This window comes from Xiphias gladius, chromosome 23 (assembly GCF_016859285.1).
Source record: "Xiphias gladius isolate SHS-SW01 ecotype Sanya breed wild chromosome 23, ASM1685928v1, whole genome shotgun sequence".
Classification (NCBI taxonomy): Eukaryota; Metazoa; Chordata; class Actinopteri; order Istiophoriformes; family Xiphiidae; genus Xiphias; species Xiphias gladius.
Window position 1 is genome coordinate 8,164,844 of NC_053422.1, and position 13,081 is coordinate 8,177,924.

A 13,081-nucleotide genomic window follows, 5' to 3' on the forward strand; every position below is an offset into this window, starting at 1 on the left:
AGTACACATCAGTATGTGACACATATTCTCCTGTTAGGATCATTTTTTACACGTCTTTTTAGATTAATTACCATTCGACCGCTAAAATTCCGGACAGTTATTGGACAGGAGTCAGTGGCACAATACATCTTTTGAATAAACTGTGTAAATTTATTGTCCCATTACCGATTAAGCTAATGACGCTAACATGCTAAGGAGTTTGCTAAGTGACTTGTAGCAAGTTTTTTTAGCTTGTTAGCTATTGGTATTTTAAAAATTTTAAATTTGTTCATTAAAATTCTTCCAAAAGATTCAAGTACAAAATTATAAATGACTTTCATAAGAGAAAGAAACCAATGCATTTCGAAGGGTATAAATCACATGTTGAAATAAAACCCTGCACGTGAGCCTGAAGGTTGGAGTTATGACTGTGACAATATCCTTCATGCAGTGTTCAAAACTATTTTTCTTTGATGGACCCCTTAATTCATTGTCTCCTTGTTTCCTCCCACCCTCCCTCCATTACCATTGTAATGCACATAATAATGATTCCTATCATATAAATCCTCTCTGCCCTTCATGTCACTCTCCCTCTCCTCTGTCTCTCTGGTGCATGTGATGGTTCTTTCCTCTCCACCCCTCTCTCATCCTTCCCGCTGTCCCTTTTTCCTCCATCACATCTTATCCTCCTTCTCTATTTCTGTACCACCATCTCCCTGCTCATTCCTCCCCTCTCTTTCATTTCATTTTCTCTCCATCTTGTCTTTCTACCTCTCTGTATCTCTTTCAAGAGTGCTCTTTGTGGTTTCTATAATCCTCTTTCTGTGGTTCTTTAATCTCCGCTCTTAAAAGGCAAGTAGCTGGGGGCCTTTTGATGGCCCTCGGATAACTCCCTGTGTGTGTGAATGACACTGTAAGTTTGTGTTAGTGTGGCTGATGGTGAAATTTTGCATAAAGAGATGCTCAGATCGTATTACTCCGTTGGCTCTTTGTGGCACTTCTGCTTCCAATAATAAAACTAAAATACATTTTGTCAATTCGCAATATCACTGTCAAGGTCGGGGCCACATCTCTTGCCCTCATCCCTCGATTTTCAATTTTTTTCCTTATTTTTCCATTGCCCACGCACAGTACTCCTCATTCTGTCTCGTTCCCCCTTTTTTCTTTTATTCTGCTGGACTGTCTCCTCAAGTTGAAGAAATACAGTATGTCTATTGATGGCATCCAGAATTTTAATAGGGATCCTAGACTGCCAGACATATAGTCTGGCAGAGAGTCTTTAAGTCCAAAATGAGATGATATATACTTTGCTGAGATTGATTTAAAAAAAAAAAAAAAAAGTTAATCCTTACCTTGCTGACCTTCAGTAAATACATCTTCCAAATGAGATTGAATTGAGAGTTTTTTTGAGATTGTTTAAAAAAAAACAAAACATAAGGAAAGTAAACAGGATTACTCAACTTTGATAAAACACACCAACAGAATGAGTGTGTCCAGCACATTACCTATAGGGTCTAAGCCAAAGTTGTGAACCTGTTTGGTGCTGTGTTGTTTTCATGTCTGTGTTCATTTAAAACATTTGATCCATCAAGTGAGCTTTTCTGTAGCTTTATTGTCTCCCAATAAGTGAGAAAGTGTTTTAGTTAGCAAGAGTAAAACAATAAATGCCCCTTGGATCTGTTGGATTGGCAATTGCCAAATTGACCTTTCTCAAAAGTGTCAAAGTCATTTATAGAGCTGTCCAGCAGATAAGTCTTTAAATCATACACACACACAAACTGGTTGGCAGTGACAAGAAGTATGACGGCATCAAATTGGTTATTTAATTCATCAGACTGCCTCTCTCTTTTTGTGTCTCTCTGTTTCTTTGTATCTGACTTTGATACTGTGTTCAGATTTGACTGTGATAGTGAAGAGTGGTGATATGAACCCTCACAACATAAAGGTAAGTAGGTCAACAAGTTTAGTTGTACCGGTGTCTTTTAGACCTTAAATGTGATTTGCTGAAATGGTCGCTTGCAACGCCTTTTTCCGAACTTAGAAGCTTTGCTGTGTGTTAAAGCAGTTGTACTTTAGAGAGCAACTTCAGCTCTGCGAAATTATTTATTGCCCTGTTATTTCAACTGGTTGTGTAAAGAAAAGGCTGAAAAAAAAATGCAACTGTGTTAAATTGTGCTGTTGGCAGTAGAAGACAGACATCTGTCAGAGTGTACATAGTGCTTCTCTGTTGTCTGAGTTTTAATGCTAATGCTTTTTATTTTTATTTTTTTATTTTTTTATGGATCCCATATATTTCCGGCTAATTTCCTAAAGTCTCCTCATAATTTCCTAAAAAATTGGCTGGTATTTAGCTGTATATGACAAGGTTATGTCCAGGGAAGGCCTACTCATTTTGGTGCTCGTTATAAGGGAAGTGGAGGAAGTGTTATTTAGAGTTTTTAAGGAAAAACTGGGGAATAACATAGTAGGTAAGTGAAAACTAGTTCATAAACGGATTAGGTTAGAGGACATTTGTTGTCGTGGTTGCGATAATAAATATGCGGTTAAGATTATAGGACGATCGCGGATAAAAGAAACACTGTTGACAGTCGGTGTGAAGCGGAAAATGAGCAGGGGTCTCCCGTGTTAAAGTCCAATGATTTGTCGGCCCACCCATCCACCCCGATCTCCTCCCCGTACGAACTTTGTTGCCATATAACATCACCTGACTTCATCCTTTGCTCCCATCATAATTACTACAACCACTGGAGAACTTTGTCACTTTCATTGTTCACATGTCATTTTGGGGCACTTGCTGAAAAGACTGATGATGTCTTTCACGACTGTGTGTCGCTTAATGACACGTAATTATGGGTCTTAATGAGCTGCTTACACATAAGATCTATGGTTTTTTTTATTTTTATGGGAGGACAGTCTGATTATGTTATAACAACCTACTGAGAATTGATCAACTGTATCATAATGAGCCGTGTGTATAAACCTATAAGTCTTTCATGTTATACAAGTAGAAGTTTTTCTTTGACAGGGTGTTTTTGTTTTATGAGCATCTGCTCTTCACAAGGCTGACCTCGCTCTGCCCTTCTTTCTGGACCTCTGTCTACACTCACTCACTCACACACACTCACACACACACACACACACACACACACACACAGACAGCACAGTCCAGGCTGGGTTTCTGGACCTCATTAGTTTTCCAATTAGCTGCTGTCATCTGTCAACCGTCCCCTCAGTTTCCTGAGGCAACCATGACACCACAGCCAATTCTCTGCCCTGATTCGTCTCGTTGGGAACAGGTGGACTTCCTGTTTGCTTTCCAGGGGAAAGTCAAGATGATTCCTCACCCTGAAAGTTCTCATGGCATGGTTTTCATGGCATAATAGATATTAGAACTTTTATTTTTTCTCTGAGCACTTAAAAGGATTTCTTGTCCATGTTGGCTTTCGGTTCAGTGTCAGAAACAGCCTAGGAAATAGCTGCCAAATGAGTGTTTTCTCATTTGCTGTTTCCAATGTCAAAAAATAATTTTTAACCTCAAGATCCTCCAACCTATTACGACTGTAGGAGACAGAATGTCTTGCCATTTTCTGCCTTTGCTAGTGAACATAGACATACGGCATGTCTTTGAACAAATAGCCAATGCCGTCAATTTCTCAAGAACATTCATTATTTGTATGTCTGCTTGTCATGAGGCCACCTGTCAAGAAAATGTCAACATAGCCTTAATTATAAGGTCAGATTTTATTCCACCACAATTTTCAGGAGGGGAAACTTGAAATTTGGAAACACAGTTAAAGTGAAGGAGTTAACCGAGATATTGACATTGGCCAGAGCTGGAGACTCTGGGGCCTAAAAACGAGAAAAACACAAATCACAAGATGGCCAACATCACAACCAAACATGGTAGTTAAGGGTGTGTGTGTGTGTGTGTGTGTGTGTGTGTGTGTGTGTGTGTGTGTGTGTGTCTGTGTGTGTGTGTGTGTGTGCGTGTGTGTGTGTGTGTGTGTGTGTGTGTGTGTGTGCTGCTGCTCATATTCACACGCCTGTGTGATTATGTGAATGTGATAGGTCTTGTGGTTTAATGATTACTTTGTGGGAAGAAATACTGTTCGCTGGCATTACGTTTAAACATGAATTTTGAGGCGTAGCATGTGGTCACATACACGCACACGCACGAACAATTACTCACACATCAGCCATAAAGTTGCTGTATACACACAGTAAATCAACAATAAAAACAAGTCTAACTGGCACTAATGGATTTAAGCTACCACTGAGTAATTTATCTGTACTGTGTTGCTATATCATTATTTTACTATTTTTTATTTTATATTTGTTTTATATTTGTTTTGTCTGTGTTCTGTAAATCAGCCACTCTCACAAAGACATAACTTTGCACAGCTCAGATGTGGTTCTTATTAGTTCACATTGGTTGAACTCGGCTGTTGAGCTCCCATCGCAGGGAGGGGAGAGGTTTGTCATACCACCAGTAAACCTTTGAATAAAAAAAATAAATAAATAAATAAATAAGGCTTCTTAGTGGAAAACAACACACACTGATTTTATATCCAGGCATTAATCTGGTCTGGTTATTGCTCTGTGAAGAGAGCTGCATACATTTGTGTATATCATCATAGTAACAGAAAAGTCCACATCTATCACATGTTAAGCTTGGGAGGTTTTCAGTCTTTTCCAACCGAACCAAAATGATCTAAAACATCTGAACCCCACCGAACTGCCACTACAACGTGGTTAAACCAGACACGGTTAATTATTTAACATTATTTAAGCCTGTCAACAGGGTGGCTCCATTTTTTTCAATTGTCAGTAAGGAAGACTTGTCTCAGTTGGTACGGTTGTTATATTTTATGACAACTTTAGATATCATAGTTGAACTTTCATTGCTCTGTCACCAACATCATTATCATGGAACTTAAAAAGTGGCTGTCAACAAAAATTTGTGTTGATGATAGTTGTCTACAAGGTTAAAGTTGGTTTGACAAACACCACAGGTAGGGCTGGGCGATTAAAATTATCCCACTAATAATCACAAGGAAACAAAATCCCACAGTAACGATGATAAACAGATGAGTAATTTACGATAAATGTATCGGTTCTGGATTTGGGTCGAACCCCGATCTGCACAATCACCTCATTACGCTACAGCATAAGTGCTTCGTAGCTGACACATGCGGGCCAAACCAAGGAAAAAGAACACACTTTATTGGATCTCCGCACAAGACGAGGAAAGTGTGGCGAGGAGAGGTCACGCAACATCGGTGATTTGGAAAAATGGTTTGGATTTCTGAAGCCGGATGAAGAGCAGAGTGATAGTATCAGCTGCAGGATAAGCAGGCGACCTGCGCCGATAAAGATGGGAGACAAAACAAAACTTCTCCACCATTTTGAAAGGTAACGTTACCATCCCACCGTGTATACAGAGAGTGTGAGTTCCCAAACAGATTGCACCAGCACCCAAGCTCACAAACAACAAGCCTTGTGTGCTAAAGTTGTTTCAAAGCCCAGCGGCAGTTCAGTGATGGAAAAGGCTCACGGTTTCCTTTTCCATCATTTATGAGTCTTTGATGAGAACATTTTTGAACATTTTGAATTATTATGTGGGATATAAAACTAAAAACAACTGCCAGTACCAGTGTGCATTATGTGTGCCATTACGTGTAGCATAACATGTCAATCTTTTGTGTGATGTTTATTTAAAAACATTGTCGCTGTTGCCCTGTTGAGGCGTAAATGTTCTACCATGTTTTCTTCTTCACTAATGATGTTAAATTTATATACTGACAATCATCAATATATCGAGCAATATGAAAAAAATATAGTGATAATGTTTTTGTCCATATCGCCCAGCCATTACCACAGGTATACTCAGTGCAAACACAACCTTAATTGCCATTCACCTCGGGTTTACCCTTAGTTTCCTTTTTTTCTGCTCAGATCAAACAGGACATGATTCCGTCAGCCCAGACACGCAGCCGTCCTCTGCATATTTTAAGGCGATTAAGTGCATATCAGTCACCAAAGAGGACCTCAGGGGGCTGTTTGTGAGAAACTGAACTGCTGTTTAGTTTTTTCTCTTCGAGTCTCAATAATCTGTTCCACGCACATGTTGTGTAAGCATACATGCAGTGTGACTCTGCTCACTCAAACCCGTATGCAAACACAGATATAAACAGGAAAGTGTGGGAGGACTGTTTCGATGCTGTTTTATACTGTACACATGCTAAATACCAAAACTCAAGTATCGGATACTGACGAGGTTTTGCCGCCCATTCAAGATGCTTCTTCAGTGGAAAGTCAGGAGTTTGAACCTTTTAACAGCCAAGTGTTTAAGTGACCTTGAACAGGACACTTTTATGTAAAAAAGCAACAAAATCCAACAAAGGAGCAATAAGTGCATGTAGGAAATGTGAAAAATCAACATGCCACATTTACTGTAGTTTTCAACTAATCACTGAAATCATAAAGATGGCTGTTGGCTTCCATGTGCTGGTTTTGTGGTTCTGAAATGGGATCAAACCCAGAACACAGTCTAGCATTTTGGCCTTTTTATGGTATTTTAAAATACGTTTTACACCACCATGACCATCAGGTGATTGTCTTCATATAGGATCATTCTAAAGTACACGGTTTCAGTCCAATGTAAACATTGGACTCTTTGACAGCTTTCCCAGCTGGTTTGTACAGAATTTCCTTCCTTTTTTTTTAAATGACTCTTAATATATACATTTCTATTATTTTGATTTCCTGAGTACTTTCTTACTGATTTAGCCTCAGTTTTTTTATATGTTGTGTCTATGCGTTTGCGCTACAAGCCAAGCTTTCGGCAATTCCACCTTCATCGGGGGCAAATGTTTGACAGCTAATGATGGCATCAAATAGGGCTCACTGGTGCTATGTCATGCACACGTGGGTAATGCACTTGCATTAGACTTAAGTATGCAGAGCCGCCTTTTCTCATTATTTTATTACTTTGTGCTCATTTGTGTTGTATCATTTACACATTAGTTGGAGGGAATGTGAAAAGGAAGTGATCTGAGGAGTGATAAAAGAAGTTAGAAATGGGAAATGAAATGACAGCGCTCTCTCTCTCTCTCTCTCTCTCTCTCTCTCTCCCCCTCTCCCTCCCTCACCCCAGGGCACTGCCATCTGGCCCTGCCATCACTATACCACCACACACATAGATTCTGTATATACTGTAAGCTAATTCTTGACTTTATGTGCCCATATAATATTTTATGAGCTAAATCCATCTTCTCCAACATCTCAAAGGTGCCTTTATATTTACGTTGCCTCAGGTTAGATTCATTACCAAAAAAGGAGTGTAGGTTTCTTTTTTAAAAATTTTTTATTTACATACGTAACCAAATAGTATCAAATGTACTTTGGCTTCGTTTTTTTTCCCTTTCCAAATGACGTACATTAGATATGACATCGAGTGCAGATTTATTTTGCTTCCCTGTCCCTTTCTTCTTTTCTTCTAGTCCGTCCTCTCTTTTTGCCAGCGGCTTTGTCTTTAATCACAGAAGCATATGTGTGTATCACATTACTGTTTTCCTATCAGCACAAAACAGACCTAATTATGGCGCAGTGTGGCCACCGCCCAGACAAGAGCTATTGTAGTGTGTGTGTGTGTGTGTGTGTGTGTGTGTGTGTGTGTGTGTGTATTACTGCCCAGTTGGCCATATTCCCAGTGGAGAGCTTGGATAAACGTTATGACCCTCTCGCTAGACCAGGATTAAATAGCTCTCCAGTATGATTAAAATGTAAGAACAAAACACAATGTTGGTTTTGTTGAGGAGAGCCATCACATCGAGGACACCTCAAAACAACATGGTTACGTTCGAGTGACAAAGCCCTCTAGTGGCTGTAGTAGTCATGACGGGAGCAAAGTAGGAAGTAAGGTGACGTTGTCATAGAGTGACAAAGTCCGTGTATGGAGGAGGTTGCGATGGATGGACGAGTGGACGAAACATTGGACCTTAAAAAGGAGACTGCTTTTTCATATCCTGTTTCCAACCAACAGTCAACGCTGTTTCTTTTAACCATGAACATCCTGTAACCTTAACCCCCCTTTGTATCCATGACAACAAACGTCCTCTAACCTTACCAAAGTACTTATTTTAAACAAAACCAAGATCTTTCTGTAAACGTAACCAAGTTGTTTTTGTGCCTAAACTTAACCGAACCCATACATAGCATTGTGTTAGTTATATATTTTTCACCAGTGATTTTTACCAGTTTACGTGTGGCATATCTCCTGCTGCCATAGGGGCTCTAATTCAGGAAACACTCCGTGGATCAGTCGTATCAGAGGGTGGGGACAAATGAGACAAACACCATCCTGAACAGATGAGCTACATAAGAAGCAAAAATGGAACTTGTGGGTTTTTTTTTTCCAGAAGTAAGAAAATCTAAATCCAAATCACACTAACATTTTTAATTAACTAAAAATCCAGTACTGCAGGCTGTTGAGTAGAAGTCAGACGTCTGCAGTTAGTTTGAACATAGTCAGGTAGAGTTACGCTAAACCTTGGTAAAAAGGGGCCATACAGAGCAGGTGTAACTAATTCCTTATTAATTGTTATTGTGGATTTGTCAGACAGGTGGGAGAGACTGATGATGGAAGAGCCAGAGGAAGTTTTTTTCACTGATACATTTAAATTACGACTGGAGCACATTTCTTCTAACAGACTGCATCCATTTAAATTTATGATCTCTCTGCCGGACTTGTTTGAGGGATTGTATCAATCACATATACTCGTGTGAAAAACAAGTACGACAGAGGCAATCAATATGTTATCATGAATTATTAAGTAGTTAACCGACAAACGTGTTGTATTATATGTTGTATGTAAACAGAGTGAGTACGACTGATCGACAGTGTGTGGGGTTATAATGGTAATTTTTGAAACCGGTAGTCAGTGGTGTTTCCCCGACCGCGTGTTTATTATTGTGACAATGACGGCAAAGGTCTAGTACGCCTGCTCCTGTGGGTTGTATCTGAGGGTAGGGACATACAACTTATATGGTCATTTTAGGTTGGACGACTTGGTGGCCATGCACATACCTGTATAACCCATTTATTGAAAGTTTACTCTTGAAGGACTTGAAGAGCAACAACAGTTTCAGGGAGACAAATTTTGTTTTCCCCAAAATGGTTTTCTTTGAAGTCTAAAGGTTAGTCTTGTAACATTTACTTAGCAGGGGGAGGGGGTTAGTGTCACATCAAACTGCCACCTTAGATGATGAATTACATAACCACTGCTCTGGCTTTTATAAGTATATTTATGCCATCAACAGTCGGGCTGTTGTCACTATCTGGACAGGGATTTATAGCCAAATGATGACACAAATCCCCACGTTTATCTGCACTGCTTCTTACACAGTATCCCTACATGTTTATTGGTTCCGTGTCAGACTGCTTTTATCTTTTGTCTCGTGTGTGCTTTTGCATCTTGTCATGAGTGACAACCAAATCCACCAGGATTTGTGGATGCAAATGAGGAGGTGGGAAAACCGAGAAATGCAAAAGTGTAAGTCAGCTCCTGTTATGGCCTCTGTCTACCTACTCCAGGTTGTTTTAAAAAGGTCATGCTTGCAGCCCTTGCCTGGTAGAGGGAAGGGTAAAAGGAGAAGGTTTTTATAACTAAAGGAGTTGCTTTAAAGTTTGCTGATGGATTGCAGAGCTGCTGCCAGGGCTCTGCAGAGAGGTTTCCATTCATTCCAATTTTATAAGCTGACGAATCCACCTCCACCTTCATTTGCAGTATTTTTTCTAGATTAGTTGGCATGCGTAGTCTATTTGCATGTCTTCCCTCTGGACGTTCTGTCAGTTGGACAGTTTGACCACAGAATATGTCTCCCAAGAGTCTGGGGGGGAGGGGCTGTTATTTCAAAATGTCAGAGTATCCCTGTAATTTTCAACAAATCAACCACTGGGAAAAAGGGTAAACACCAATAGCTTATATAAACATGCCAACCCTTCAATAAAGATTGATGAATTTCAGATTTTCAGTCTGGCCCCATCACACAACCCTCTCCTCCTTCTTCCTCTTGCTTATCAGAGCTGCTTTCATTCATTTCACAGCAGTTTGGGGTTATTTTGTGGAAGATGTGACAGAACAGGAGAAAAATGCTCAGAGGCTGAACACATATTTACAAGGAGAAATATCTCCTTACTCATTACTGGTATGATGACTGATTAGGCCTCAGACAAACATCCTCCTAGAGAGCAAAGAATTCATTTTAATCTAACAGGAATGTTATCATCCTATCTGCAAAAACCTTGATTAATTCAGCTTGTTGGGCAAGTTTGAACCACAGCTTCCTATCATCCAACATGGCAGTCTGTCTTGCTGTCACTGTTTGGCACTTTTTCAATTCTACTTACCCATACAAAAACTCAGTTTTGCAAAAAAGTATGAAAAGAATTATTCGCCCACTTCCCCTTTTTGATCTCGTAACACTACCCAAGCCAGTTCTAATCACTGATGAAAACAATGAGATGTGGTTAAAAGCTGATCCCAAGCTCAGTACACATAGAACTTCTGTGCTCAAAAACCTAAAACATCTAGTTTAGCATCTACAAAATACTGTCTTCGGGGTAAGAAAAAGATCCACTGACGTTGCAGCTGTGTGGTTTTTCCTTGAAACTTTACTTCATTGTTCAGGTAATTACTACTTCAGCTCAGGTCCATGATGGCAGAGTTTAACCGAAGAAACTACACCTACAATAAATTGGCAACAAGGATTTAAATAAAAAAAGAAAACATGGACAAAAAGGAATAATCAGTCATACTCACCTCTGGCTTCACTGGAATTTGTATTCTGTGTGTTACTCATGTTTAGGACAGATCAGTTTTCTAAAATTATTTCCCAAATGAATCTAACTTGACAGGACAGGTCTAGTGATGGTTAGCTTGCACGGTATGTTGTATAAACACCGTTCTCCCATCTCTTCCCTGTCCTTGTTTTCCCTCTCTCTCATTTTCTCCTCATGTGTCTCCCGAACAGTTTATCCCCACAGGTTTCTCTCTCTAGCTGACTGTTTCAAAGTCAGTTCAAGTTTAGTTAGTTTTATTGCTGAAACAGCACCAGTCAGAGGCAGTTTTTCGTATTCTACCACAGCGGGATTATAAATTGTTTGGTTTGTAAAGAAATTAGAAGAAAAAAAGAAATTATAGTTTCTGCATTCACATACCTGTGACTGTGATATATATACATTTTTGTGACTTGCCAAATACACAAATTAAAAACATTTCTTCATTATGTTAGTAGAAAAAATCTAATCCGGTAACAGTTATGTTGTGTATATTTTTTCATCACTATAACTATCATTTTAGTTCATCATCGTTTGGAACACCCTGTCTGAGCATCTTTGGCAGACTTTAAAATTCACCTTTATAGACATATTTTTTATTGTTGTCCATTTTATGATATGCTTGCTTTAATTTGCTATTTCCCTGTACTTTTAATTACTCCACTTTCTTGACGTTCGTCTATGTTGTTGAATGTGTATATAGAGATATGAGTGTAAGAGGAAATGTTTGATTCAAGCTTACAGCTGAGAAACAAAGGGGAATCCAGGATACTGCTAGTAATACTCTGACCATGTTGTCAGTACATGTTCACAGTACAGGTGATTCTGCATACTGTAATGTAGAAAAATCATCTACGATACAACACAGGTTCTTTACCGGCATAGTGACAGGGCGGGCTCAGACAATCTAGAAGGGCAGATGCTCCACATGAGCCGGAGGGAATATAAACTGAAGCTGGGTCCAGTCAGATCCTGATAGAACTCAGACAACGAGGTTTGCAGGGCTCGAAAGTAAGTGGGGTCCAGATGCTTTGAAGCCCGACAGTCGGATTCTTGGATAACTTGTTCAAAGACTTTCTGTGGCTGCTTGGAAAACCAGAACAACTGCTGAATAGTTTCTTCGATTCAGATATCACCTCCATCTGATCTAAAAGACATGAAAGCAACCGGCTTCAGTTCTTCCATTATTCATCCAAACTGGACATGACAGGCCCAACGGATTTTCTCTGTTCACTTGGAATTAGTTCTCTCTCTTAACACACTGATGTGTAAGAATAATCACCACAATAAAGGATTTGTCCACTTGTCAGACATCAAACATTCGACATTTTGGGTTTTGTCCTGATCAACCTACCTTGAGAGTAATTAAACATTCTGTTTCTGTTAATGTGAGTGTAAGGGGAGACTCTATCAGTGAGCATTGCATTGTCTGGGGCGTGGCCTTCATGACCATGAAGAAGGACTCAAGCTGGAACATGCTGGTCTCACGTAGAATTGTTCTTTATACCACCGGTGTTGCTGGAGTTTTGACCTCCTCAGACTTTTTCCCTTCTCCATGCACCTTGGAAGAAGGTGACATTGTGCCAGAAAACTCGGCTCTGTGACATCCTTTTCTCCCCATTTTTCCCCTCAATCTCCACAATCAATAACAAAGGCAAAAAAATATCTCCGAACACAAATATTTTACACCTGACATGTAGCAAAGTATCTTTAATGTAATGAGTGAAAAGTGTCTGTAGCAAATTGTATAGAAAAAAGTCAGTCAGACTTGATGATTGCTGCCTGAGCTTGCCATAACAACACACAGTGTACAAATAATTGGTTCTAAAAGAGCCCCGCGGACAAAACATAAAACAAAGAAAGACATGAAATGCCCCGAAATGAGAACAAAACACAGGCACCAAATTCCAGATGATGAAATGCATGCCACGCTAACATTAGTTAGCCTTTGGTGGGCACTTTGATGAGCCGCCATGTCCCTCTTAGTGGATTTTAAGAAATGACTGAAAGAGAAAAAGACTGGTGGAGAAGACAGTACCAGGAAGGAGAAGACACTATGAATGTCTGAGAGGAGAGGACAAACGAAACAACAGAAGAAAATGATAGCAGCATGGAGTGTCAGAGGAATACTGTGTTGATACCAAGATTCTCTGAGGGAGATGGAGGGAGATTTGGGGTACAGGAGATGACAGGATCAGCAGAGGGCACGTGAGACTGCGTGGGCTTGCGTTTAGAGACGACGAGCACGTTTTCAGGCAATAA